Genomic DNA, 27,396 nt, shown 5'->3' with positions numbered 1-27,396 from the left:
TTCTCTGGAATTAAAAGAATGACTATTGCATTTTTGAAATTGTATCTGTTTTCTTACCACAAAATCACACTAAATAGGTAGATCCAATGAACTGGAGTCCACCTAGCCTTCATCATCAGCATACAGCAGTAAATTGTGGCTTAAATATTGTACAAATTCGAGGGAAATTCCCAAAATTCAAATGTTTAGCCGTAAGAAGGTGGTAGCAATAATGTGGCGACTGCCTAATGTGCCCAATTTGTCACACAGCTGCTCAGGTCAACTTACTACGACGACAATTTAAAAAGAACAGGCATGACTATGACAACTTAACTACCATGACCGATCACAAAGCCACATCAACCGTCTTAACTTCCGAGAATACACACAGAGGCCGGGGTGAATTAAGAAAATATTTCAGTCTTTCTTTAGCTATTTCAATCATATTACTCTGCCCCAGCGGAATAGAGTTAATTACTAAAACAGAAACTTGGAAAGAAATGACCCGGTGGCAGGAATCAGGGACATCTGAACCGCATTTTTAGGAGGGACAGGGATCTGCTGCAGACACACGGCACAGATAGACACACAGACTCACAGAAGCCTTCATACATGCACAGAATCACACACGGAGATCATCAACATGTGCAGAAAACCCCAAGGAAACACACATGGCGCTCGCATGACATGAACATGGGAACTTATGTACACATATGTGCACAATACAGCCACTGGCACTGACATGTTCCAGGATGCGTGTGTCCTACATTTACCAGAAACCATATTAACAATAAGAACTCTAACAAGATGATTATATGATTATTACTGTCTTGGCCCAAGAGAGAGTTTAAATCGACGAGAGGGCAGCGGCGGTTAGAAGGAAAACGACATGAAAGACTCAGGGAGGAGTTCTGGCCGGCCTTGAAGGGCTTTTACATTTTACTTTAAATTTCAAAGATTTTCTGATCTTTAAAGACAGGAACGACGGGCCTGACCGTGACACACAGGCCAGTATCTCTAAGTATTTACTGGTAATGTCCCCACAATAAAACCAGAATAAAACCAGGGGAATACTTTAATATACTGTGTGTTCTTGGTGACCTTAGTTCAAATACAGCTCATAACTTTCAGCACACACAATAAACGCCTTTTGCTTTCTTCCATGCCTTCTGTAGAGCTGTCGACCAAAACAGAAAACCTGTTAAAGTTGGTTAGGTTCTTTGCATCATAGGTGTGAAGTGACGTTCTTGACATAACTTTCTTCAGGGGAAAAACCTCACACACTGTTGCTCAAGGATTACACTTATTTACCTCGCTCCAACTTTTGCTCTCACAGCATCTCAGAAATTCAGATCATCAAAGGCAGTTTTGTCATTGTTTCAGTTTCACTGAATCCTGCCGCAGAACACAAGGCTTGATAGATGATTTAAGATCACCGTTGACCATTTGAACCAACATCCACACGCAGACCCGGTTTCCAGATGTTCATTGATAAACTATGGACCCGATTTGGCCAATCCACTCACGCTGCATGGACCACAATACTCAGCCATCTGAATGGGAGCATGACAGAGTGGCCTTCTCCCCAAACCTCACCGCTGCTTTGAACCTCGAGAAGGTTTAGAGAGAGACTTAGGAGCTCAGCTCATAATATGGTTACTGGTTAGCCACCAGCAACCACACTTTGCTCTCTGATGTTGCCTTCAGAGGCCCAATGCAGCTGGCTGATGGTCGAGGCTTGGCTGAGCAAAGCTCTTTGTAGTGTGGCAGGTTGCAAAAAAGCAGGGAATGTCCCTTCACTGGATTGCTGCCCCCCCCACCCCCACCCCCCCCCTGAAGCTCATGTCTTATCAGGAAATGGAAACAATTGCAATTTTGGACAAAGGACTCATTGAGTTGCACTGTTGTCTCAGAACAAGAGTGTTCTGCAATGTCAAATGCTTATTAAAGATCTGTTCTGTTAGAGTGGGTGATGGCTGACGTGATTAAACCAAACATCCGTGCTTTCACTGTCAGTGGAAATGGGTTCGGTTGAACTCTGCCACCACAGTGATGGCGGGGTCGCCAGAGAGCACCACACATAATAAATCACCAGATAAGTCTATATTTTCCCCATGTTCATGTGGGTTGCATTCAATTGTCCAGAGGAAGCTGAATTTAACACTCTGAAATGCTCATAGGTGTTAATGTATTTTCTCTGTTACTGTAGTGTTAGACTGGGGACCAGTCCAGGGTGTTTTCTTGCCTTTTCCCCAAAACGTTCTGGGAAGGCTCCAGCTCCTTCTCTGACACGTAACGGTATTAAGTGTAATCAAACTGATCTAATAGAGGCAAGCCCAGCGTAAGGGGTGGGCCAGACTGGGCTGTGCCTGCTCATTTGAACTCCTTGCCCACTGGCAACTGGTCCACCCTCAAATGTTAAAATATTTGAGTCTGTAGAGTCAAGATTTGAATTAAGTTCATATGTGGAGAGTTACTATAGAATCACATAGGTCTGTCCTCGACCAAAGAAATTCTTCAACTTCCATTAATCAATTAGTTGATTTAATCGACAGATCTGTAAAAGTGAGATTCTCCACGAAGAATCAAACAAAAGCACCACTTTTAAATTTTGTGTTTACCAGAGATGTGCTCATAAGTTTCTTGGAAATAAGTCATTAAGCATGAAAAAGCATTAAAAAAATGACCAATTGACTAAAGAAATCTTAGTCAACTAAGACCAAAACAACCTATAAGTCGGTTAATCGACTAAGAGGGGGCAGCCCTAGAAACGCAAGAAAGCTGTCTAGCCCGCCATTTCACCAATCGCTAAACTTAGCCTTCTGGCAAACTTGATAGTCGTCGCCACCAACAAAAAATGGACATCAGAAAATGGTCAAACAAAAATAAGCTATTCTCCTCAACTGGCACACAAGCGTCGTCGCTCTCTGTGCTACCATCAGTTTGTCATCCTCCCTTAATCTTACACCGCCGGCACCACAACCAGATTGGTCTGCCTTTCCGACAGGCTCAAAGCCAGAACTCCCAAGCCCAGCTTCAGTCACAGTCGTTCTGACTGCTTGCTGTAGACCAGAGTAAGAGCCCCAGCAAAGCAGCACCTCGGTGATAACATACACAACCAGGTAAAACTCTTACTCTACAGTCCCTATCCCTTGCCACCATCCTAATGTTAGCCTCAAACTTCTGCAAGATGAACATGAAACTCAAGCTCCAAACTACACCACCTGGATAATTTGGGCACTGAAAAACCCAGGCAAGTGATTTTAGCAAAGGTCCCTACTCGCCTGTTTTCAGAGAGAAGTCTGTACTTCAGAGGCGTTGATGCGGTTCGTGGTGCCCAGCTGCTGGAGGAGATGCCGAGTGTGCTGACGACGCTCAAACTCTTTTCTCAGGAGGTTTCATTTAATGGGAAAATGTTGCCTCCCACTCTATTAAATAACTTGTTGGTGAGGTAAAGAATTGTCTTATATGCCAAATTGTGAGAGTGAATATATTTGTGGTCATATTGGCGGTATTGCTCCATAACAGACTGTCAAATCTTGTGCACTGAATTGGTTTTTCATCAAAATATTCTGGGGCTCACTGTGTAAATGTAGCCTGTTGCTTCATTAATTTGAACTGTGTATGTTTTCTTTGTTTTAAGCTGATCTCTGCAGATGCATAGCTGTGTTTATTAAATCCTATTCAATGTCGAAATTGCTGCATACTACTCATACTCATTATGATCTTTCAGGAAAAAAAGTGGTAGGTCAAGGAAGCCCGTACAATTTTAAATTTGCAGAACTGTTACTTGGCTGTGCTTTTGTTTTATTTGTATTACAGGTATACAGTATATAGGCTACTGTCGGCTACAGGTTACACATGGAGTAGGACTAGATTTCACAAGTCAAAGTACCGATTTATTGTGCTTTCCAGGTGACCGCCTCCAAACTAACATCTTGTAACTCACATTTACAGTTCTGTTTGTGAACGGAATAAACAAATTAGATTAATTGTGTACATTAGTGAGCGTTACAGGTGCTGGTAGACGGGTTTCTTAACTTTGACAGAACCAGGTCACCTGATTCTCCCTTCTCTCCAGCCTGTATGCTTAGCTAGGCTAACCATCTCCTCCGTCTCTAGCTCCATATTTAATGTACACTGGACAGTGGTATCAATCTCCTCATATGACTTGGAAGGAAAGCCAACCAGTATATTTCCCAAAATGTCAAACTATTTATTTAAATGGGATTGGTACACCTTAAATGCACTGAAGAGTAGAAGAAAACTAAAACGAACTGAATCAAGTTGAGACCAGCCCGATGTTGTTAGCACAACGACATCTGGGAAATACAACAGGAACAGGGACCAGTTAACATCAGAGGGTGAAAATGCTCAGCCACAGAGGAACCCATGATTCACACGATAAATACGTGGTGTCTCAGTTCAGTCATACACCAAGGATATCCTGCGTGGTTTGGATCGTTGACACAACAGATAGGACACTTTCACATTAGTGAGTTTACGTTGGTGAATCATGCCACTTCGCTTTGTGCTTTCACACCCTGACAGAACCACACCCTAACACGTATACTGTAGGCTGTTCTCAGCTGTATCACTACGATCATTTTGGTTTCAGTAGGAAGACTTATCCACTCCCTCTCACTTCATAACCTCGATTAAATATTTCACTGGTGACTCGTGTGTTTGTCACAGCAGCAATGGTCTTGTTAAAGCTTGACGAGATATAAATACACTTATTGGAGAGTTCACATGATAATGCCTCCCCATGGACTACAGAGAAGTGAGAGTTGTCCCACCTCAGTGAAAGCAGACTGTTCTCTTTGGCTCTACACGGGCTGCAGTTGCTGTAGTGGTGTGACTTTCAACTAGTCCTGTTTGTAATTTTTAGTGTAGCTGACAGCTCAGGGGCTCAGAGACAGAAGCTCTGATGAGGAGGTTCACGGGAAAATCATACTGTGAGGTGACCCTATCAATGGAATAATAATGTCCAAAGCAGAGGTAACTTTCATACTGAGGCTGCTGCAAAGTGAGTTAACCAGGAACACATTGTGTCTATTGACAACCAGGCCTTTTGAAAAATGGATGCTTTTAATAAAACGATCACAAGTAGAAACTGTTGCGACTTGGAGTGATCAATTACCAACAGCATCGATTAGTTAGACACCTGCGGTGAGTGAGCCCATAGCTGTATTAAAATGTCTGAATCAAATGTGCTTTATGGTCGATTGCACTGCTCTGTCGCTTGTTTTAGGAGTTTAAAACATACCGATTTGATCGTGTTTCAGGAACTAAAGTCTCAGCAGTCATGTCTAAATCAAGTCAAAGTTTTTTATGGCTACAGTCCGATTAAAATCTCAAGACTCAAACCTAGCTGTCTGCAGCTGGAAAGTCTTTACATTCCCTGTATTCAGATATTGATTATGCATAAGGCTTTCACATGAAGCAAAATTATACCATAGAATCAGATCTGTCCTTACTACATATTTGTTTTAAAAGAGAAATCTACTGTCTCAATTCCAAACTAATCAACCATTCTCAGTCAAAACTTATCAAATACCGACGCTTGGTCAGTGCCCCTCGGCTTCTGATAGCGACGCACTGAGGCCCTCTTTAGTGTCTGTATGAGACGCACAGGGCTTTCAACTAACTCCAAGGTAAACCCATCTGCGTCATTAGACGGTCAGAGCAACTGGCGTAGTATAAAGAAAGTCTGCATAGGGTGGCTGGTAGGGGAGGATGGATGGGTCAAACAAACAAAGGACTTTCACCCAGGAGACCCACTGTTCGTATCCCGTGTGAAAACCAATTCAATGTTGACTTAATTTACCGTAGGACTACGTAACAAACGTTCTTATTTTACTTAACAAACATACTTTTTTTAACCCAAACTTCATTCTTTTCCTAAGCCTAACCAGGTACTTTTGTTGCCTAAACCTAACCAAGTAGTTTTGTTGCGCAAGTAAACCTAAAAACTAATTAAACCTACGTCGGAAGTTTATTTTGAAAAGAGACTCTTTGTATGTAACAAGTGGAAACTGTACATTTTCTGTGAACATGGAAGTTTATTTTGAAAACACGCTGCATGTACAGTAATGAGAGGAAACCGACGCGTGCAAAACTGACGCTAGAGGGGTACCTAGAGCGTCACAGTTTGAAGCGTAGGGCCACTGACCAAGCGTCGATATTTGACGAGCACTAATCCTTTAGATGAAAAGCTGCTCTATAATAATGCTGCATCATTTCTGCCTCAGGATTCAGGCAGTAGCTGTGAGTCAAGATTCCCTGGGCCGGAGGTAGCTGTAGAGGGATAATGTGTGACAGCATCCCCTGTCCTTATAAAACTGAGTGAAAACAGCCTCTTGTTCGCTGGAATTAGCATCATAAACACACCTTGCCCGGTAACAAAATTAGGAAAATCCATGTTTACGACAGATACCAGGGGAAATTGTGAGTGTTTTTCAACCCCAAACCCTAAAAGCATACGCAAGCACAGCAGTAATTATGACAAACATGACAGAAAGTGTGTAATAGTGTGAAAAGAACTGCAGTGAGTCAGATTATGGGCATTAAAGAGTAGGATTGTGTTAGGAAAAGGGGGCTGGGTAGGTGGTTGCTGGCGGGGCTTGACCTGGCAGTTGTCAGAGGATTAGTTGAAGGTGTGTCCAAATGAGAAGTATTGTAGCTATGCCAAAGCAGGTTGATACATGAGACTACGGTGTGATCACACACTGTTCAAACACATTTTGTACTCTGAATTATTTAGCAAAGATTTGATATATTACTCAAACTAAACTGTAAGATAGCAGATAGGGATGTCATGCACACTGGGTGTTTCTATGGGGCAGCTCTACTTTATTGGTTTAACTCAGTGGCCAACCTCCAGGTCTGAAAAGTGAAGCCAAGGCTGAAGTGTCTTAAACTTGCATTCTTTCTAATAGCCAGCAGGGGGCGACTCCTCTCGTTGCAAAAATAAGTCTGATTGTGTAGAGGTCTATGAGAAAATGACACTACTTCCAACTTGATTTATTACCTCAGTAAACATTGTAAACATGAGTTTATGGTCTCAATCGCTAGTTTCAAGTCTTCTTCAATACAGCATGATGATTATTTAATAAATTATGGTTACAAAAAAACAAGATGGCGACAGCCAAAATGACAATTTCGAGGCTTCAAAACCGTAGTCCACAAACCAATGGATGACGTCACGGTGACTACGTCCACTTCTTATATACAGTCTATGGTTTAACTTAACTATTAATTGCATCAAAAATGCAAACATGATTTTTGATAAGCATCACTTAGATTTGGTTATTAAAATCAGTAATGTGTTGAGCAGAACATTGTATAAGTGAAAAATAAGCTTGTCAGTGCTCTATGGTGGACCCAATCCACTTCCTGTTGACATGTCAGAAATGATTAGCTCCGAATAGTAAAGCAATTATTATGTATTAAGAAAAGAATGTAATTACTGGCTAACTGACACAAAGTATTATAAACTTCAGCATTGTTTGGAGAATATGTATATCTGCTACACAGTCTCATAGACATCCAGAAATTGGGCTAAACCTAGTTTATCTCATTGTGTAAAATACCCACAAACTACATCTGTGAGTTTGTATAAAGCAAGTTGGAAAAGTAGCAGAATCCCCTCGAAAAATGTTAACAAACCCTTATTTTCAACGTGTCCTTGCTAAGCCCAGATTGTGTGAGAAAAGAAAGCATATCAAAACGTTTCATCATTTGTACACTTGTCATTTTTGATCAAATTCAGCAATTCACTGCCTCTCCAGACACTGCCAATATGAATTAAGACCAATATTTCATTCAGCCCTCTATTTTAACCTTTGCCAAATATATTATTTCTCATCATTGAAATGCTTCATGTACTACTGTCGGTTACTGCTGGAGGCTCAGGAGGCTTGGTCGAGAACAGTTTGACACTGATTCTTCAGGGAGGCGAGATCCTTGTTAATTTAGCTTTCCCACCCAGATTTTCTAAACTTGTACTGAGATTAGATCTTTGAATGTTGCAGTCACCACCCTATTAGCTACGCCAAAACACTGTTCCAACATCTGTTGCATCTCTCCACCATGACTCCAAGTCTTACAAAGCCCAACCTCAGTTTAATCAAACTCACAGAGGTCTGGAGAACACATACTGAGAAAAACACAGCACAAGACTTTTGAAATTGTCAGCAGCCATTGAATTGACTAAGAGTTTGAAAAATCCTGCCCTAGGATACAACACTTCAGTTAGTCTCCTGTTGGGGTAGTTTTATTGGTTTGTAGTACCGTACACAACAGCCATTATATGATCTAGGCCACACAGCTCTGCCAGCTTTTACAGTAGCAAACCCTTGTTTAATCAGCTAACTCTACCACCGTTATTGTACGTTATACGAGGTATCATGCCAGCTAGTGCCAACACTGTGCTTTATAGACCCACGCTGAAGTGCCTATTATTAAGGCTGAGGAATTTGAGGCATTGTTTTAAGGCTGCATCAGCAACAGCATGCTACTATTTTCCTTTGAATGATTGTGTGCTATGTTTGTCTATTTAGAAATGTCTGTCTTGCCACATTATTTTCTGTCAGGTATCTTTCTTGAGAAACTAATATTACCGCCTTGTCAAGTTGCAGTTTACATCCATGTCTGTCCAAAATGTCATCACTTCATCATTTTATCCTAAAAGAAATTTCTGTGAAATTGTCATAATTAGCACATGAATTCTTATGGCCAGAAACGTATCTTGTGAAATCACAGTGACCTTGATCCTGGACCTTCTTTTTGGGACAATTTTTTGGGGCTTTTTGCCTTTATAGATAGGGACAGTGATAGTTATGAAAAGGGGACAGAGAGGGGGGATGACATGCAGCAAAAGGGCCATGGGTCGGATTCAAACCCCGGGCCGCTGCGGTAAGGACTCAGCCTTGGTACATGGGGCGCCAGCTCTACCAGGTGAGCTACCGTGGCACCCCGTGACCTTGACCTTTGACAAACCAAAATCTAATCAGTTCATCCTTAAGTCCCACGTTCATCCACATTAAGTCCAGGTGGATGTTTGTGCAAAATTTGATGAAATTCCCACTAGGTATTCCTGATACATCACGTTCACGAGAATGGTTCGGACGTACGAATGGACAGACGGACAACCCGAAAGCATAATGCCCCCGTCCACGTCCGTTGCCGAGGAGGAGGCATAAAAAAGAAAAAATAGTAAAAGACTAGTTGAGCAGAAACAGAAATGTGTCTGAGTCAGTCAGTTACATTACAGACGTGTCAAAGTGATAGAAAGTATAGTCCAGTAGTTGTTGAGATATTTCATTCTGAACCAAAGAGAGACAGACATGATATTCCGAGGGCCATGCAGCTAGCGTGACTGCTACAACAGCAAGGACGAGATGTCAACAGAATAAAGGCTGTCGTCCCTATAAAGACAGTGTTTCCAATATATTATCATTTTAGAGTTGGACATTCTCTGTGCAGGCCAAACAGCTTTGCTACCAGAAAAGAATTAATAGCTGCTTACTGTGGTTATTCGCCTCTAATTCCAGCTTACGTGTGATGCATTGCCGCTAATAAAGGTGATTCTAACTGCATGAAACTCTGCCAACCATTACAGCAGCAGACTTCACCCCGCTGTTTATTCACCCCTGACACATAAGTGCTCTCCACCACTCTACCACCCATTGCTTAGCATTACCAGCACAGAGGCACTGGCTGGCCCACACACCAATTCATGACCAGTGTGTTCTCCTGGCTGGCCCACACTGCCTTCCCAGCACCGAGCAACTGGGTGATTCCACTGGGGAACATTCATTTATGTTTCCCATTGCCTTTGAATGTGGAAATAAATAGTTTCCGACCAGACGGGGATCGCTAAGCTGTTTTTAGAGGCATCACCAGAGCGTTGCTGATTATGGCCTCTAAAGGCTGCATTTACACAGGAACGAAAAAATCGGATTTTTAACCGTTTATAGCACAGACAAGTTATATGACAGGATTTCTCAATATAATGGTGGAAGCTCACTTACTTGTTTCTTCATCTGTCCTGTTTTGACATCATTTCTGGGGAACAAAGAGAAAAAAACAAAATAGTTTCAGCATGCATCCACCAATAAACTCTTACGCTCATACAGTAAATCGATGACAAATGCCAAAATGAATTTCTATAACTAGCTCATATTACACGTAATGCTATGTATTTTCCCAGCGTCATTCGTATTCTGTGTGCGGTTCAGGGAGATGACAGGATAGATGGTACAATAATAATATTACACAGATTTACCGCAATGGGAATGCATTGAATAACCTCAAATTGTCCCTGGACTCCATGAAATGACGTGTACGCCTAGTGTACGTTGAGAAAGGATGTTGCAACCAGAGAGGCAAATTAAGGGAAATACCCCAAATAGCTGTCTGTAATTCAAGGCCTTCATATTAATCTTAGCCTTGAGAGAGAAAAGAGCAGCTGTCTGACTGGTGTGGAATCAGGACTCAGAAAGTCCTTTTCACAGCTGATATGCATTTTACAATTACACCTGAAAGTTAAATTCCACATATTTTCAAAAGATATTTGTGCCTCTCACAACCAAAACATTTTCGAATTATTTGGAATGACTTGAGAGATGAAAACAGATGCAATATTAATTTGCGTTCTTAATGGAAACAATGTCTTCAGAATATGGAGACATGTTTTTACTTTCACAACCAAGGTCACAGAGAAACTAGCAGGAAATTTGCAATAATTATGGATAATCCCAACACATGCTCAGCGTTTGAACACATCTGATCTAATTAAAAACATAAAATCTGGATAAAATCAAGTGTCTGTGACTGAAATGTTTCTGACGGTGGAACATTTTGGGACATGTTTTTGATTTAGTTTAAGCCTCAGTCTTTTGACAAAAAATGGTTTTATTTATTAGTTGTAGTCACATTTTAGACATTCGATCATGTCAGTTTAGTCTAGTTTCAGTCAACGAGAGCCGAAGACAATTTAGTTTTACTGCATGAATTATTCATGTGTTTTGCATGTGATATTTTTCATCAATCACCCCTGTAGTATTAGTTGTGCCTGATGTTTTCTTCACTGTAGCCATAACTTGAGGCCTTTTTCACAGCAGACATTTTGACTTGTCACAGTAGGAAAAGTGTGTTACTAAAAACATTAACAATGGCTTTGTTTTATTCCAGTGTCCCAGTAAGCCATGCCAGTGTAACAGTGAGCCAGCACGCACATGGACCCTGAAACTGAAGCAGCTAAATGGAATTCAGCCATCATTAATTGTATTACTCACACTTACGTTTATACTGCGACGTGTCAAAATGTATTCTGTGGAAAAGACTTACACAATGCATACGGGAAGTTTGAATATTTCCCATGAAGGTTCATGAGAAATTGAAATGCAAGATGCAGTGCTGTGAGATTAAACCGCCTGCATTCAGTTCAGACATGCGTTTCAGATTATTTCTACTAATAAACATGTGGCAAATGATCTGAAACACGTGTCCCAAAATAAATAAATAAAGTAGCCTGTCTGGACATCTGGAAATAAACAAAGCGGAGAATGTTGCATTGACTAAATTATACATCATAACTATTACAGCTATCTCATTACACCCTGTCCCAGTTCAAAATACAACATAGCAAACACCTTAATGTAATGATTAAAGATTTTGTACATTAATGGTGTCAGAGGGTGAAGCATAGTTTCCCTTATTCTGACACCACCGCTCATAATCTGCTCCAAGATTTCAAATGAAAAGGAAGGTGAGGAACTTATGATATGTGTGACTCCACCATGAACAAAAACAATAAAGAGACATTTTTTTGTTTGTAGACAAATGAGAAAATCTTGATGAAATCTGAGGCTGTCTTTGCGTAGTTTTTACCTTCATTTTTAGTGCCCAATAGTCAGATCAATGGGGGTGAGGAGACGTAGACTCACAAGTCAGTCTTGATAGAGACTGAAGACTATCTTCTTGGTTAGTTGCTAAAACTGGGAGTTCTTCATATTGGGGCGATGACATGCAGAAGTCGTGTGCTTTGTAAACACCGTCGTAGCAGAAATTCAAGTACAGCTGCTCTGCTAACGTGCTAACAGACACACACAGACGGTTCACTCACTGTTGCTGCTGTTCAAAGTTAAAAACTTTAAAAAAGCTCTCCTTCCGCTGGTAAACAGCTCCAGAATGTGACATGCGGTCATGGGTTTTATTCTACAAGAATCTCCGGCTTGCATATGGGAAAAGTTTGCCATCAGGGCTTTCTGCCAGAAAAGATTTATTTTAACCCAAATCATGATCTTTTCCTAAACCTAACCAATTAGGTTTGTTGCTTTCTGGCAGAAAGCCCTGAAGGCAAACTTCTCCCATGTGCTCCCGGCTCTCTCCCCCCGGAGCCACATCCTAGGACGTCGACCAACAACAGCATGTTATCCCCACGTGGCACCCCTGTACCCCACACATGTAAATATGTGGTTGTGATCGTCCTGTCCGAATCCAGGACATGTAAGGGGCATAGGTTTGTTAGTGGCCGTTCTCGCTACCGTTCTACAGTAGCAACAACTTTGCATTTAGAAATCCCCAGACATTCGGTAGGCAGAGATCTCCAATTGTCCGCCACAAGCCGCTGGCTTTTTTGATATAAATAACGGCAGTCGAATATAATGTCATTAAATGTATTTATCATGATGATGTCTGCAGTTTCATTACATACATCATCATGGATTTAACCATGTTTTTTTATGTCAAATGTGCACTTTATAAAGAAAGCTGGGGTGGAGTGATTCGTGCACTGGTCTCACTTCTTGACCTGGACATTGAATCACAGTCATAGGGTGGAAACAGTCAAACTGTTTTCCTTTGCGTCTTATTCATGAAAGTTTGGTGTGAGTCGCCGCTTTGTTCTTCCTTCCAAGAGATCCACTTGAAAACAGGTGGAGTTCACATCTGCTGTCAATTAAACCCATTAGCAACAGCATCCAAAGTAATTAAAGTAAATAACAGCAATCAGACAAACAACTGACAAAATTACAATCGGGAGACGAGTTCGAATAGATCCCCTCTCTTTCTCTTTCTCTCTTTCACACATTCACACACAGTGGTGATACTATTCCTGGCAGGCAGCTGTTCTGGTGATGAGTCCCATCCCACTGCGCAAAAGGTCATTTGTCATTTGTGTGAGTGTAAATGTTCCTGCCCTGCACTCATCAGGTCCTCTTCTTTTAACAGAACAATATGGTATTCCCTCTCCCTCTTCATGTGGTCATGATGAGGCTTCCAAGAAAGTCGAGCCGCCCGAGAGTTTGGCCGCAGGGTGACCGTCAGCAGACCACTGCTGTGGTCGGAGAGGGAGACCTTGCTGAAAAAAAAAACTCCCGTGGATGGATGGGGCGCAGCCTAACTAAATTCTCCTCCTGACAACCTCTGTTAAACAAATATGGCGGCACGGTGTGGTGAAGGCCCAAAGCAACACATTCATTGATATTTATTTATTCCCCAATCTCTTTTTCCTTTATTGGTCATCTTTGAGTTGAGATCTATATATCAGATTAACATTTCTTGTATTTCTTTTCTTCAAATTCCTTTGCCGTCTCGTTCTTTTTTTTTCCTCTCTCATTTTTGTGGCATTTTTCCATCAGTGCACCTATCAATTTCTCTCTCCTGAAGGATTCAACGGTTTCCTCTGTGCCATTTCCAGTCAGTCAGACCCCAGCTCAGACAAATATAGTTTTCAACGCCCTTTTACTGGTAATGAACCCGGCAGTGGATTTAGCTCACACTCGTTGCTGGCTGGCAATTTAACATGTCAAAATAAATGAATGAAAGTGTCTATCTGTCTGTCCGGCTGTGCATTTCAGTACAATCTAGTAGTGTACTGCATTCACACTGCAAAGGGTCATCGTAAAATTAGCCTGAGCATATGTGTGTCTCATCAGAAGAGTAAACAAGTATAATTGGTTGTAAATGAGGGAGAGTGGTTGACTGGAAGTCCTGTGCTGGCCACCTGGGTCTCCTAAATTTATATATTGGTAAGAATAAGCAAATGAGGAAAAGGATATTTTTTTACAACCTGGTTCTTATTTTCCTAACGATTGCAATAATGCTTTACCCACCAACTTAATTGCTTTAAGGAAATTTAAGGAAGGTGACGACATTGCTCGCAGAGAGTCCAGCAAGGTAAGCAGCACAAGCAGTCAGAAAATCAAATGCACTGTTAACAACCCCCCATTGCTGTTAAAGTCGATTTATCACCCCAAATTGTCCATTGTAAATGTTCATTAGATTTTGCAGAGCAACCTCCTGGTTCAAATTTGACCTACTGCCATAGTTGCCTGACTGGACTCTATTATTGATCATCCTGGCACAGGAAGTGCTGGAGACCACGGCGAGCTCGACTCGCCTCCCGCTGAGTCGTCTCCCTCGACCAAGGATGTATAAAGAGAACTGGATACAATGTTAGAGGCAGGCTCCGGTTCATTCCTACGAGAGTTTCTCAGTGTCGTATGAAGCCAAAATGGCTCGACTGCCGAGTGATAAAGAAACCGGATCATCCAGCGATCTTCGGTATCCATTGGGCTCGTAGAGCAGACGCAGTAAGGTTTCCTTTAACTCCGCCTCCCAGCCCCCAGTAAGGGACTCACTCATATAAACGGAGGAAGGGAAATAACTCTGGATTCAGCTATTCACTTTTAGGACCTGATTATTTAAATAAGGGCTATTCAAGTGTTCGTACTTGGAAGTGGATTTACCTAAAAAAAAAAACATCTGCTGAGTTACAGACGTCTCTTTCCCAATGTAAGTCTATGAGAAAAATATGTTTGAGCCCAATGGCATCACGTGACGGACACGGTAATTGTAGTAACGCTATTATATTTGCATCAAAGCCCGGCGCTCTTCCTGGGGGCTTCCTTAGAACTTCCTTACTACATGTACATCTCCAGCACACCGACGTTCTTGATATCGTGTTTCCTTCCTCTCGTCTGCCTCTGACAGGCTCATATTAGATAAGACCCACCTTCTTGATAATATGCAACCAATCAATAGGACAAATGACAACCTATGACATGATGCTGCTGCTGTGTTCCTAGATTTGAGAAATTAAGTTGGTGAGTAAAATATCATTATAGCCGATATAACATAGATTTCCTTGTCTGCTTTTTCCCCCCCATGTATTAACTCTCCTGACGTTTCTCCGCTCCCACCTGACCTGAGGTAGCCCCTGTGTTCCCATCATTCCCGGTCACCTATCCTCCCCCGCCCACCTGCACACCTGTTCCCACTTCCCCATCAGCCCAGTAGGCCCAGCCTGCCTTAGTGGTCCAGCCATTTTCTCTGCCTGCCTGCATTTTGCCTGTTCTGACCCCTTTCTGCCTTTTGGATTATAGCCTGACCCCCTATTGGATATGTTTGTCTCATCCCCTCTGCCTCCCTGGTTTTGACTTTTGCCTATTTTTACCCTCAATTTAACTTTTTATTTTACTGGCTTTTAAACATTTTATTTGCTTCAGTGTCCCTTTAAAAGCTGTAGACTTCACATTTTGATGACATGTCAGGTTTAAAGTGTAACTTTGTTATTTTTCAATCTATTTCCCCACGTTTTTGTGCTTGCAGTATGTTGCTATTGGGGCAAGCTGGCACTGTCATTTACGTCCACTAAAAGTACTTGTTTTTAGCAGGCTCTGATTGTTATCATAATTGTCTGAAATTATGGAAAGAGTCTTGCTCAAGGAGAAGTCTCATTCTGAAATCTTGCAAGGCAGAGAGTATATGCAGAGTATACGGATATTCAGATTTCACAATGTGACTTCTCCTTGAGCGGGACTTTAACACAATAACAAACAGACTGGTTCAAGCGAAAGGTAAAGAAAAACATTTTATTTTTCAATAGGGTCCTAGGTCCCTTTCCATAATGTTGTCAGACTTCCAGTCTGAGCCTGTCAGTGGCAAAAACAAGATCTTTTTGTGAATGTAACATTACATTGACGCAGCTCACTTGCCCCCATTAGTCTCTAAAACACAAAAACATGGGATAATATGGTCCAGGTTGAAAAACATCAAAGCAAACCTTTAACATGGGGGATTTCATAAATGATGTGTATGTCTTAGGGCAGACTTTTTCCATTAAGGTTTAACATCCGTATACTTGTCTACAGCTGATAAGTGCAGTCATTCATTTTGACCAACATGGGACTTTCTTTAGAGTCAGCTGACTCCTATGAGATCAACAGGATTACCTAAAAGTCATTACATTTTCCACAGGTTTTTTATTAGGTGTGTGACTCACGTAATGTAGCCTACTGTTATGCTTCTGTTGGACCTCCTGTTGCAATATGTGACACCTCATTGTTCCATTAAATGTCATGTTGTTAGCTCAGAAAAGTCTGACTGCGTTGTCAAGGGAATTTTACCAGTTTACTGTACAACACCCACCCATTTGGAATAGTATTCCAGCTGAAATTGCTTACATTTATGCTTTTAATCAAGAAAAATCAACATGTTTTTTTAAAACATATTGTGTTTTGGTTGCATTACTTGTGGCTTCTGGCAGATGAAACCCAAAAAACGATTATATTAAGTAAAGGTACTGTTTAAATGTCTCCATCCCACCAGCCTGCTTCCTATCACAATCATAATCACAGTGATTATAGGAATATTAAGCCGCAGAATGTTTTGAGCATGGCGTAGTGTCATTATGCTGTAATGTTTATTTAGGTATTGTAAAGGGATGTTGAGAAATGCAGAAATATGGGCTTTTCTCATTCAGTGACCCAGACCGGCATGTCAATTGCTTATTTGCAAGAGGTGAAGCGCGCAAGACAACAGAAATTAGAGACAAACATGTGTCTGTAGCACCCCGTACCCACTGACTGCATGCCCAGCACACGCGCCCACCCACATTCTCCCCGACACACACTTGCACGCAGAGAGGCAGACAGGCAGGAAGGCAGGCCATTCCTTTGAGCAGAGCTACATGCCCAGTGCTGGGAAAGCCTGGTGGCCTGCATGCCAGCGGCATCCTGGTGAGAGAGCAGGAAAACATGCTGCTGTTTCAGAGGCTGCTGGCCTGTTTGTCATCTTTTCCAAGGTAACCAGAGACGGCAGGAGATTAACCCAGTGGAAAATACTCACCGAGATAATGATGGAAAAAGACAACAAAGCGAAATTGTACGACTCAAGTGGAAACCCCGCTGTCAAGAGATTATGTCATTCTCGAATAAGCATACTTCACATTAAATTTAAAATAATGGGGTGATAGTAGGAAACCTGACAGGCCAGACGGTTTGTGTCACAGAACCATCTGAGAAGCTGTCATTGGAAACTGTGGACAGAAAAGGGCAGGAACTTTAAAAAAAAAAATACTTAGCAGGTGATCGGCTGAACTATCTGTCAATCAAACTCCTGTTGAAACCAGCCGGGAGAAGAGTGAAAGATCTTTTCCATCGAGAAAAGTCTTCAGTGCCGTTCTTTGCCCTTCTTTCAATGAAGATATACTCTCCAGTTCTGATATAACTGATGCTATTCCATCTTCAGGAGCCGCAATTGTTGTTTAGAACGAATAGTCTGCTCTCTGTCGCCTCACACACACCTAAGCCACACCCATAGCTGCCAGTAGCTCCTGGCCTGATTGGTCCGTGCACTGGCTTGCCCGACACAAACACATTACTTGAAGTCTGACGATGGATTTTCGTGTGATATGTAACCCCGCCGCTATTCTTGCGTGATCTCGTGATATTGCGAGAATCCAGCTGCCCTCGTGAGGTAAAATAGTAGGATAGCAAGAAAAAGAAAGTACAGCAAAAATGGCTATGGTTTTAATGAAATACATAATTGGACTACATTAATGATGTTCTCACACTCGTTTTGTTGAATATGTCATAGCATGATAGATCTCCCTGCCTGCCCAGAACAATTGCAGTTGTACTGTGATTGTTTAACCGGTCATGTTTTCTCAGAAAACTACTGAGGATGCAAAAAAAACTAGCAAACAAGCAAAAAAAATCTAGTGATTTCTAGAAGCCTGTTACATTTGGGGTTTGGCTCAAGGCTTTGGCCCCGGAGTCTTGGAAGAGCTACCGGAAGATCTCAGGTTAACTGGCTATGTATCTGCCACTTTTATTTAGAGCATTTTATTTGATGATCATCTCATTTGGTTCAACGCACTTTTTAGTAGCATGACTCTAGGAATGGCAATGTCGATCTGTCAGTCGGTGGGTTGGTCTACCACTTTGGTCCTGGCTGAAATATCTCAACTATTGGATGGATTGCCATGGAATTTGGTACACACATTCATGTCCCACTCAGGATGAATTATAATACCTTTGGACTTTTCATCTTGCACCATAATCAGGTCAAAATTTCAGTATGACTGAATACCGGCAAAACTAAAGGCATTCCCATCAGCACTTAGCAATGGAATTAAGTGTGAGCATGTTAGCATTTAGTGCAAAGCACTGCTGTGCCTAAGTACAGTCTCACAGAGCCTCTAGCACGGCTGTAGACTGTTAGGGCTTATTTTTGTGTCGGCACAGGGCACAAAACGCATTGTCGCACCGGTAAACTGGCATTTTCTTTGGAGCGCACTGAGGTTATTTCCTCGACTGCTCCGGTTTGGTATCCTGGTGGCTTTCTGTGTGCCCCAGTGGGAGGAGAAGCGCGGTAAAAGGTGTAGTGATGCCAATCCAGCAGGGTACTGGAATCCAAGTGCCATGAATGAGAACGTTTTGTGCGGTCCGTTGCTCGGTTGCTCAGATCGGGTCTACACCTCAGCACAGTTGTGTTCCATAACATTTTGGTCACTTTAATTGGTGAAGGCACACACATATAAACTTCTCTGAAATCACACAAACCCTTTTATTTCTGTTTGCTAGTTTTCCACTTTCATCCTATGTTTTTAAACCAGCGGACAGGAAAAAAAAAGTTGCATTCCGATTATGGCATCAACGCCAGTGAATAAATAAGAAGAGGAATAAAGGTTAATGAGTGATTCTTACCAGCTTTGTAATCCACAACTGAAGGCCTTTCCTTTACTCTGGTGACTCTCCTTACAGCCATGTGGCGTCATCTTCTTTTTCTGGTGTCTGGTAATAGTGACAAATGCATTAATAAACACAACTGTAACAACTACATTATAGTGTGTTATACGTAATTTATTAAATGTTTACATACTGTTCATAAATGCTAACTAGGGGCTTAAAGTAAAATGGTACTGCTTTTCACTCAGCAGCTTGTAACCTTGTTAAGAGAGGAGCTCTATGTTCTTGTCCCTTACTATTTTACTTAAAAGTATTAAAATTACTTACTATACTATACTCTATTTGTATTACTTAGTTTATCATAGCACAAAGGGCTCCAAAAGTCCTGGACATGCGCAGTCATATATCTGCTGTGGGGAATATCTGGTTTGGCTTTGGGGAGTATCAACTATTCCTTAATGAAACAGAAATATTCCAAAATTATGTGTCAGATTAGAGGCCTGCAGCCAAAATCTACTTCCTCTTTCTCCATGGTATGTGTTTTATTTTTACTCTGGTTATTTTATGGAGGTGTTAGTGAGGTCGCCAGGGGTGAGGCCTTGTAGTGTAAACTGTAAGTACAGTAGTTGCACAGTAAGGCCATCTTTACTTTGGGTCCGCGCCACTGTAGATTGTGGCCGGTGAGTAAGAAGTTCTTTGCCACGCGCTCGTTTTGGACGGTAAACACACATTAGGCACAAACACACACATTCAGCGCTCCTTTCATGAAACAAATTAGACAAACAGGGAAGCAGGCGGTCCGTTGACTTTCCCTGACCGTCACTTTTCCCCTGCTGGCGGTAAAATAATTAAAGTACGTCCTTGTAATTCAACTTTTGGTTTATTTGAGATGCATTTGGCAGTTTCTTAGTAAAGAATTGTCTGTAAAACACTTTCTTAAAAATCAATACACTTAAATCGTCTATCTTCTGAGACCTGCAATGCTACAGTGCACCTGACTTTATGGACCTCATAAATATCACTGCTTTTAACTTGAATCTAAATTCCTATTGGTGCATAGTTCACGGTCTAGCTCACAGCAAAGTTTATAATGGCCGGGAGATTCAATATCACATTTCCCATTCAAAACAATACATGTGTTGTTTCAGCAACATCAACTTCAACCTCTTTCTCTCTGTGTATCTGTCTTTTGCCTGATAAGACGTGATTCTGAAACACACTGTTGGCACTCAAATTGTTTAATATATTGCACTGCCAGAAGAAGCCCTTATTAGCTTGTCAACCAGTGGCAGGAATGTGAAATATATCTTATTTGGTACATTACAGTCAGGCAGTGCATGCCAGGGAATGTCAAGGTCAACTGGAAACAGGAGAAACACTGAACTGAAGTCCATTCATTTGAATATACGGTACGCGTTCCGCATTTAGTGGGAAGCCACTGCTAAAGAGTAGGCCTATTTTTAACATGAAAAACAGTAAACAGTAGTAAACAGTTATAGTTGCCTCCTTATTTTTTTCTCTATTGTGTGGGAGGTTTCCTGGTAGCAGTTATACAAGTGTGCTGCTGAATGATATAAATAGTCTTGACCTTCCTGGTCACGAAAACAAAGATATAGTGTGTTCAAGTTGTAATTTGCAAATCAAATGATGCTTATTATTTACCTTTTAAGGAAGCAGTGCGTTGAATTTTGTGGCATCTAGCGGTGAGGTTGCAGATTGCAACCAACTGATTAACCCTCTGCCCACTCCTCCCTTTCCAAACATGTCGGAGAACCTACGGTGGCCTTTAGGTAACGGAAAAACTTGAAACGCTCTCTCTAGAGCCAGTGTTTGATTTGTCCGTTCTGGGCTACTGTAGAAACTTGGTGGATTGAAGACCTCACTGTGTAGATATGAAGGGCTCATTCTAAGGTAACGAAAACACAGAAATGCTTAGTTTCAGGTGATTATACACTAATGAAAACATAGTTATGAATAGACCTACTGTATTCAATTTCTGTCAATAGATCCCCCTAAAGCTTGATTTATGCTAGCCGCATACACAAGGGTCGCAAGTGTCCACACGGCCAAAGTGACATCACACAATCAGACATGGCCCTTCGTGGCTTCCAGGTTTTTACCCGTCCTTGCACATCCAACATTTTCTAACTACGCGGACGCGAATGGATGGAGAAAATGGATAACTTTGAGGAGCGTGGAGAATGTCGGTTTGCAGCGAGAACATACTAACACAGGGGAAGAAAAGATTTGTTTCCTCATCACAATTCAGTGTCAGCTCATTTCTGTGCGACCAAACCGAGACTTATCCTACACACTGGACCTTTAACATTGATTAATTTATCATTAAATTTAAGGTAATATTGCCAATAAATGTATGGCCTTTACATTAGTTTTGCAAGTATTGAGTCACAAACCAAAACAAATTAAAATTTTGACGTAATGATGGTTCAAGAAAAGTAAAAAAAAAGTGAATGCATTACAAAAGAGACACAAGTCTGTAGGAAATGTGATGCATTCCATCCAATAATTGTTATATATATAGAGAGATATTTCAGTCTGGACCAAAGTGGTGGCTTATATTGCTATAGCTGCTAGCGTGACTAAAAATGGTCCAAAGGAATGCAAATTTTCAACCCCAAAGACTCTGTGTCCTGCCTGCTAGTAAAACCAAATATAGATAAATATGATCCTCATAGTGCTCTGAAAATGAAACTTCTCCATCAGATAGGCATGCAAACATCTCCTGAGAATAAGCCTCGTTGCATGCGTCACTCTCAACACCACGCAGCAAATAAGCCCAGAAGAGCTTCCCCTAAATCCTATTCAGAAACCTCACCAGAGAAAACAAGGTGACCACATCAGCTGCCGTGGAAGTCCAGGGATCCCTGCGCTGTTATTTCTTCTCTCAAGGTCACATGTGACTCACTGCTTTGACTGGCAAAACTTCCAACGCTGGGCACAAGGTCTGCTTAAACCCTCATCCGTTTTTCATGCTGGTCTCTTTGCTTCTCTCTGCTACTGCTTCCCTTTCGCTCGCTTCACACTCTCTCAACTTGTATCTCCTGGGCCTTCATCAGATACACCACTACATCATTCTCACTCTCCTTTCTTGTCCACTTCATTCTAATCTGCCTCTTGCCTCCATGCGTCCACATTTTCTCTAGCTATCTTTCTTTCCACACATTGATAATTTAAGAATCCTGTTGAGGCTTTTTTCATCAGTTAGTAAAATAAAGACGTGTCCACTGTGATTTCCATCTGAGGGGCCCAGGCAGTGAGATATATAAAATATCCTGAAACAAGAACTCTGAGGTGGACCGCAGGAAGGCGGAGAGGAGAATACGAGAAGGTCAAGAACCTTAACAAGGCAACATGCTTCTTCTCTGTCTGTACAACAACACAGATTAAAGTGGTGTGGCCTGGGTTTTTCTGAAAACCTTTTGCACTAAGGTCACCTTATCCCGCTGACTTACAACGGAACTAAACTGACCTTAAATTAAAAAGCACATGCAGTGTAGTCGGATGACGTCTGTTGCATGTCTAAACACCACGGTTTCATAGTTGCCATCGAAACCAACTTCCACCTTCAGATAGGTAACCACAACGTTCCCTTGTGAACTTAGTATAAATGAAGAATTGTTTTATTATGCAGTTTTTTTATTATGTGTGTGTGTGTGTGTTTGTGTGTGTGTGTGTGTGTGTGTAGAATTACAGGTTAATGAGTTATAGTCTTTTTTAATAATTTCTTGGTGAATTTTATGCATTTATTAGAGAGCACCAGTAGATAGATGACAGGCCAGCATCTGAGCTACAGGGGGCACCCAAAATACAGTAGTTTTGTCTGTGAGGGGCCATTTATGTGTTATGTGTTAACAATGTCTAAATACAAATGTAAGGATGGCATCATAACCACGATTAACCCCATTTATGACGGTTATAGACTCCATGTAGATTTATAATGCCCCAATCACACATTCAGTGATCAAGAAGTATCTCGCATAGCCAAACATCTGTCTCAACAAGCCTTTAGGAAGTTGGTTAATGGCTAATAACATTATGCTAGTGGCAACTGAAAACTTTTACAAGTCAATTCAATTTTAATGATATAGCTCGAAACGACGGCACCCACCATTCCATGGATATGGAAAGCCTCCACACAAAAAAAACTTTACCACAACAACAAAGCAATGATTCCACTTCCAGGGTGGACAGACAAACACTTGATTATATTTGACAATGCAAATGGTACATGGTACCTCAAGGATGTCGTCCACCACATCAAAATACTCTAATTACTACTTTTAGAATATCTCTGGCACACTACGGTCTAGACAATCACTTAAAATTGCCTCCGCTTTGCCAAACGAGGTCTCTGGTGCCGTTGCATCCCTTTCAGAAGCTTTGTAATCCAGCACGGAACAACAGTGTTTTTTTAGAGACTTTATAAAACTAATAAATCAAACAATTGTGATCATTTATCCATTTATCCGTGTTGAAAAGAGTTGTTGTTAGATGTTAGCTGTAGCCTATGAGGCCAAGATGTATCCCTTCTTTTTCTTCATCTTCTTCTTCGCATTTTTTGGCGGATTGCAATACCAGCTTTAAGGTGCATACCGCCACCTACCGTAGCGGAGTATGTACAATAGGATCTAGTTTACCTTAGTCTGTAAAACATAAATAGAATAAAAAAAAGAAAAAAGAAACTATATTCTATTAAACAATCCTGTGTTTATCAAGAAAGCTACCACCCCTCTCTGAGTTTCCCACACCACATCTCCATTTGTACCTACTACCCCCTCTAAAACCCATTCACGTCGGGCCTCTCAAGATGTATCCCATGATGCATTGGGTCAAATCTATCGACAAATCAGAGACTGTGCTGCTAACTGGGCATGTATCATGTATGCGTAACAGTGCTGATCAGAGGGCATACACAATGGAATAACATGACATTCACTCCATCCTAGTATCATAGTCGTCGAAGATCTGTGCTGTTTGGGCAGAAACCTAATGAGTAGAATATCGTGAGTGTAATAAATAATAATGTGTAGATTATCCTTAGCACACTTGGATAGTATTGTAAGGGGTGCGACCAGGATGTACTGAGCAATCCGTGGATATAGAGAATAGGTTGTAGTTGTTATTCCGTTTTTATACATTTTATTTGGCTTCATTTTTGAATTTTTTATATGGCCGAAGAAAGAATAATAATTAATTATTATTATTATTATTATTATTATTATTATTATTATTATTGATAATAATAATAATAATAATAATAGAAAAAAGCAATAAATAATCAATACATTTATTTGGCTTCTTGTCACGGAAACAGGCAGAAAGTGCCATCAGAAGAAAAGGAGCCTCATGGCTCTGAATAAATAATTAGGGCCTAACCTGAGTTAACTGAATTGAAGCTTCTATCAGCTTAAAAAAAAGCTTCCTGAAGCATTTTGAACGGTGCACAAATGCGAAATGAAAGAAGAAATCTTGAAAAATGATCAGAGGTATAGTAACAGTAACCATTAACTGGCCTGTAAAAACTGCTACCACAGGCATGCCAGATATTTACAGTTCAATGAGGACCTTGATGAAAATCATGGTCTTCATTGGCTTTTGGAGATACATGGTGGGTTACAACTTTTACTTTTGAGTTGCTACCATAATACAATCTCCCTCATGAAGTGCCGATATTATGTTAATTCCAGGTTCTTTGTGGGCCTATAAAGAGGTTGTTTGGATTCTCTTCTATCTCTTTCGCTCTCTAAAGTTTACCGACAAATAAGCTTTATTTGCATGCATGGGTAAAATACTTTGTTGCTCGCAGCTGTGTTTTTCACCTTTCCCTGTCTCAGGTCACCATCAACACAACAACACCAGTTATCAGTTCCCTTTTCCATTCATTCATTTATGGGATCTGTTATGGAAATGAGTGGGACTCCCACGCAGCTAAACTATACACACACATGTACACAGAAGTCACCATGGACCTCAGCATAATAGGCTATTCTAGTGAGAGATCTGCTATCTGCCTGTAGTATGCAAACAAGATGGCAAAGCACTACAAAGAACTAATCTCAACATCTTTGCAGTTGAATTTAAATCAGGAATTATTCACCATCACACATGCACGCTCACCTCTGGAGTCACTTTACTGAGACCAGTTTTCTGCTTGATATACAGATACCCTTTATTGTCCCCATAGGGGGAATTTCATGTGCATTGTTCATGCCTCAGGAACATAAAGACATACATATACGGTACACATACGCTATGGCTGAGACAACATGTAGCCTTCCATACATTTTTACTGGATACTCAAAATAAATCAAAGTGTAGTATTATGTTGACAGACCAAAACCAGCCACCAATTTATGGACATTTGAGTCAGCAAGTAACTTTCTTTTTGTTTAAATATGTGTGTAGCATCTGGTTTACCTCGTAACACCCACGTTTTCCCTGCTCGTACGCTACAGACCTCACCGCCAACTAACACGTCAGGAGGGCTCGTCGTGAGTGTGGGTTAATGTGTGTTGTTACTGTTTATGTGTGTGTGTTTTTAGAAACGTACAGCTTCCGCTCCACTATTGTTGTGGTGTATCCTGATCTCAGTGCCGAAAGATGTGTGTACTTTTCTGTTTTTTTGCATTTGTGCCTGTGTGTGTGTTTAAGTTATCCTGTGGTGAGCTGTGACCTCACCACTGAAACTTCACTCACATGCCTCGGGAAGACTCGTAGGTGGGGTGAGCGTGTCTTTTCTCTGATTACGTCGAGACCTTGTGCTTCCACGTCAGCCGCCTGTGACATTTTGTCATGCCTCTGCATGGGGAGGCGGACGGCGAGCGGCTGCAGAAAGACAAATGGAAAAGCAGATTTGTTTTAGGACCTTTGACATCAGAGGTCTTGTATCAGCGTCATATGTTGAGATCACAGTGTGGGAGTGCCCTTTTGTTACTACGTGAGCTGTCTGGTACCCTTTATGCACTTTAGCCTCAATGTTTTCTCTTTGGTTGAAACCTTGTATTGTACTACAGTAGAATAACTTTTAAATGTTTTTTGGAACATATTATTTAAGATATTAAACAGACGACTGGAGAGAAAGGAGACCAACATTTGACCAAGTTTCAAACCTGAAATGTCACTGGTGAATATCACTGAATTGGCCTATTGGACTATCAGCAGGCCTATAAATGTGTGTGTGTGTGTGTGTGTGTGTGTGTGTGTGTGTGTGTGTGTGTGTGTGTGTGTGTGTGTGTGCGTGCGTGCGTGTGCGTGTGCGTGCGTGCGTGTGTGTGTGTGTTAGTTTTCTTTCAGAAAATGGAAAATGTTCTTTTGATTGAATTTTTTATCACCTTGGATATCTGAGAAACTGACTTCACTGGAAATTGGGAAAATGACTGAAATTCTTGACCTCAAGGTCCACTTACTACCTTTTTCCAGAGCTGGAAACAAACACAAGACTTTCAACCAGGAGGCCGATGTTCGTGTCCCGTGTGAAACTAAAAGTAACACTGACTTATTTTGTGACATCAGTCTTTAGTCACATGACACATCGGTATCGTCAGTCCCATGAGTCCAATGAGTTATTAGTCACGTTAGTCGTTAGTCAGTGAAGTTAACGTCAACCACAACAATTCCTAACCCTGACTATGTGATTGTGTTGCCTAAACCTAACTTCCTATGAAAACAGAAGCTTATTTCGAAAGGACACTATGCATGTAACAAGCGTATTTTGACACACCATCCCCGGTCCATCCAAAAGTGACGCAAGAGGGGTATCCCATATGTTGGTCTCCGATGCCAAGGGACACTGATCAAGCGGCGGTATTTGACGAGTTGGGAATGAGAACGTGTTGATTAGACACTATATACAGTATATATTTGGGAGAAAATATAAAGCTAGTAAGTGGACCTTGAGTTAAAGGTGCTAAATGAGACATTGTGAGCATTTCTATTGCCTCCACACGGCTCTCAACATGGCGACGGCTGAGCCTGCAGCTTGCAGCTAATGGTGCAAACAACAGCAACAGTGCTGACAGTGTTGGGGGGAACCGAAGGGTAGGTGCTACGCTTCCGCAACAGCGTAACTGCCGCAGTGCAGTGTAGAGGTCGTGAGCTAGCCAGTGGGGCACGCTCACATGCACTAAAAGCACACGCAGTCGGCCCGGCTATGTCAACTAAGCAAGGGGAAGCTCAAATTACATCACACACAGAGGGAGAGTGACTTCATTCTCTGCTCAGGTAGACATTACTCCACTATATCTTTACATATCAAATAGTTTTTTGCTGCTTTATTAATGCTCTGGATGTTGTATAGAGCAGCTTCAATTTTTTTTTCAAATTACAAGAACCTTTCTTTTCTTTATTCACTGAAAGCAGGTTAAGGTTATTTTGTAAAAGAAATCCCTTCTAGATCTATAACAAAGAATATATG

At 41.3% G+C, this 27,396-nt stretch overlaps 1 protein-coding gene and 1 long non-coding RNA gene across 2 annotated transcripts in view; both read right to left on the bottom strand.

Moving 5' to 3' along the window:
- The window catches only part of mal2 (mal, T cell differentiation protein 2), a 321,233-nt gene that overhangs the window by 58,220 nt on the left and 235,617 nt on the right, over window positions 1-27,396 (bottom strand). The window lies entirely within an intron of this gene.
- Window positions 10,016-27,396, bottom strand: part of LOC141779389 (uncharacterized) — a 45,236-nt gene continuing 27,855 nt past the window's right edge. Inside the window, exons 4-6 of the long non-coding RNA XR_012596277.1 lie at window positions 25,680-25,808; window positions 18,981-19,067; window positions 10,016-10,050 (exon numbers count right to left, since the gene is read on the bottom strand). This is a non-coding gene — a long non-coding RNA (uncharacterized LOC141779389). The remainder of the gene's footprint in view (window positions 10,051-18,980; window positions 19,068-25,679; window positions 25,809-27,396) is intronic.

Source organism: Sebastes fasciatus, chromosome 12 (genome assembly GCF_043250625.1).
Source record: "Sebastes fasciatus isolate fSebFas1 chromosome 12, fSebFas1.pri, whole genome shotgun sequence".
NCBI lineage: Eukaryota > Metazoa > Chordata > Actinopteri > Perciformes > Sebastidae > Sebastes > Sebastes fasciatus.
This window is presented reverse-complemented; position numbering and strand designations above follow the sequence as displayed.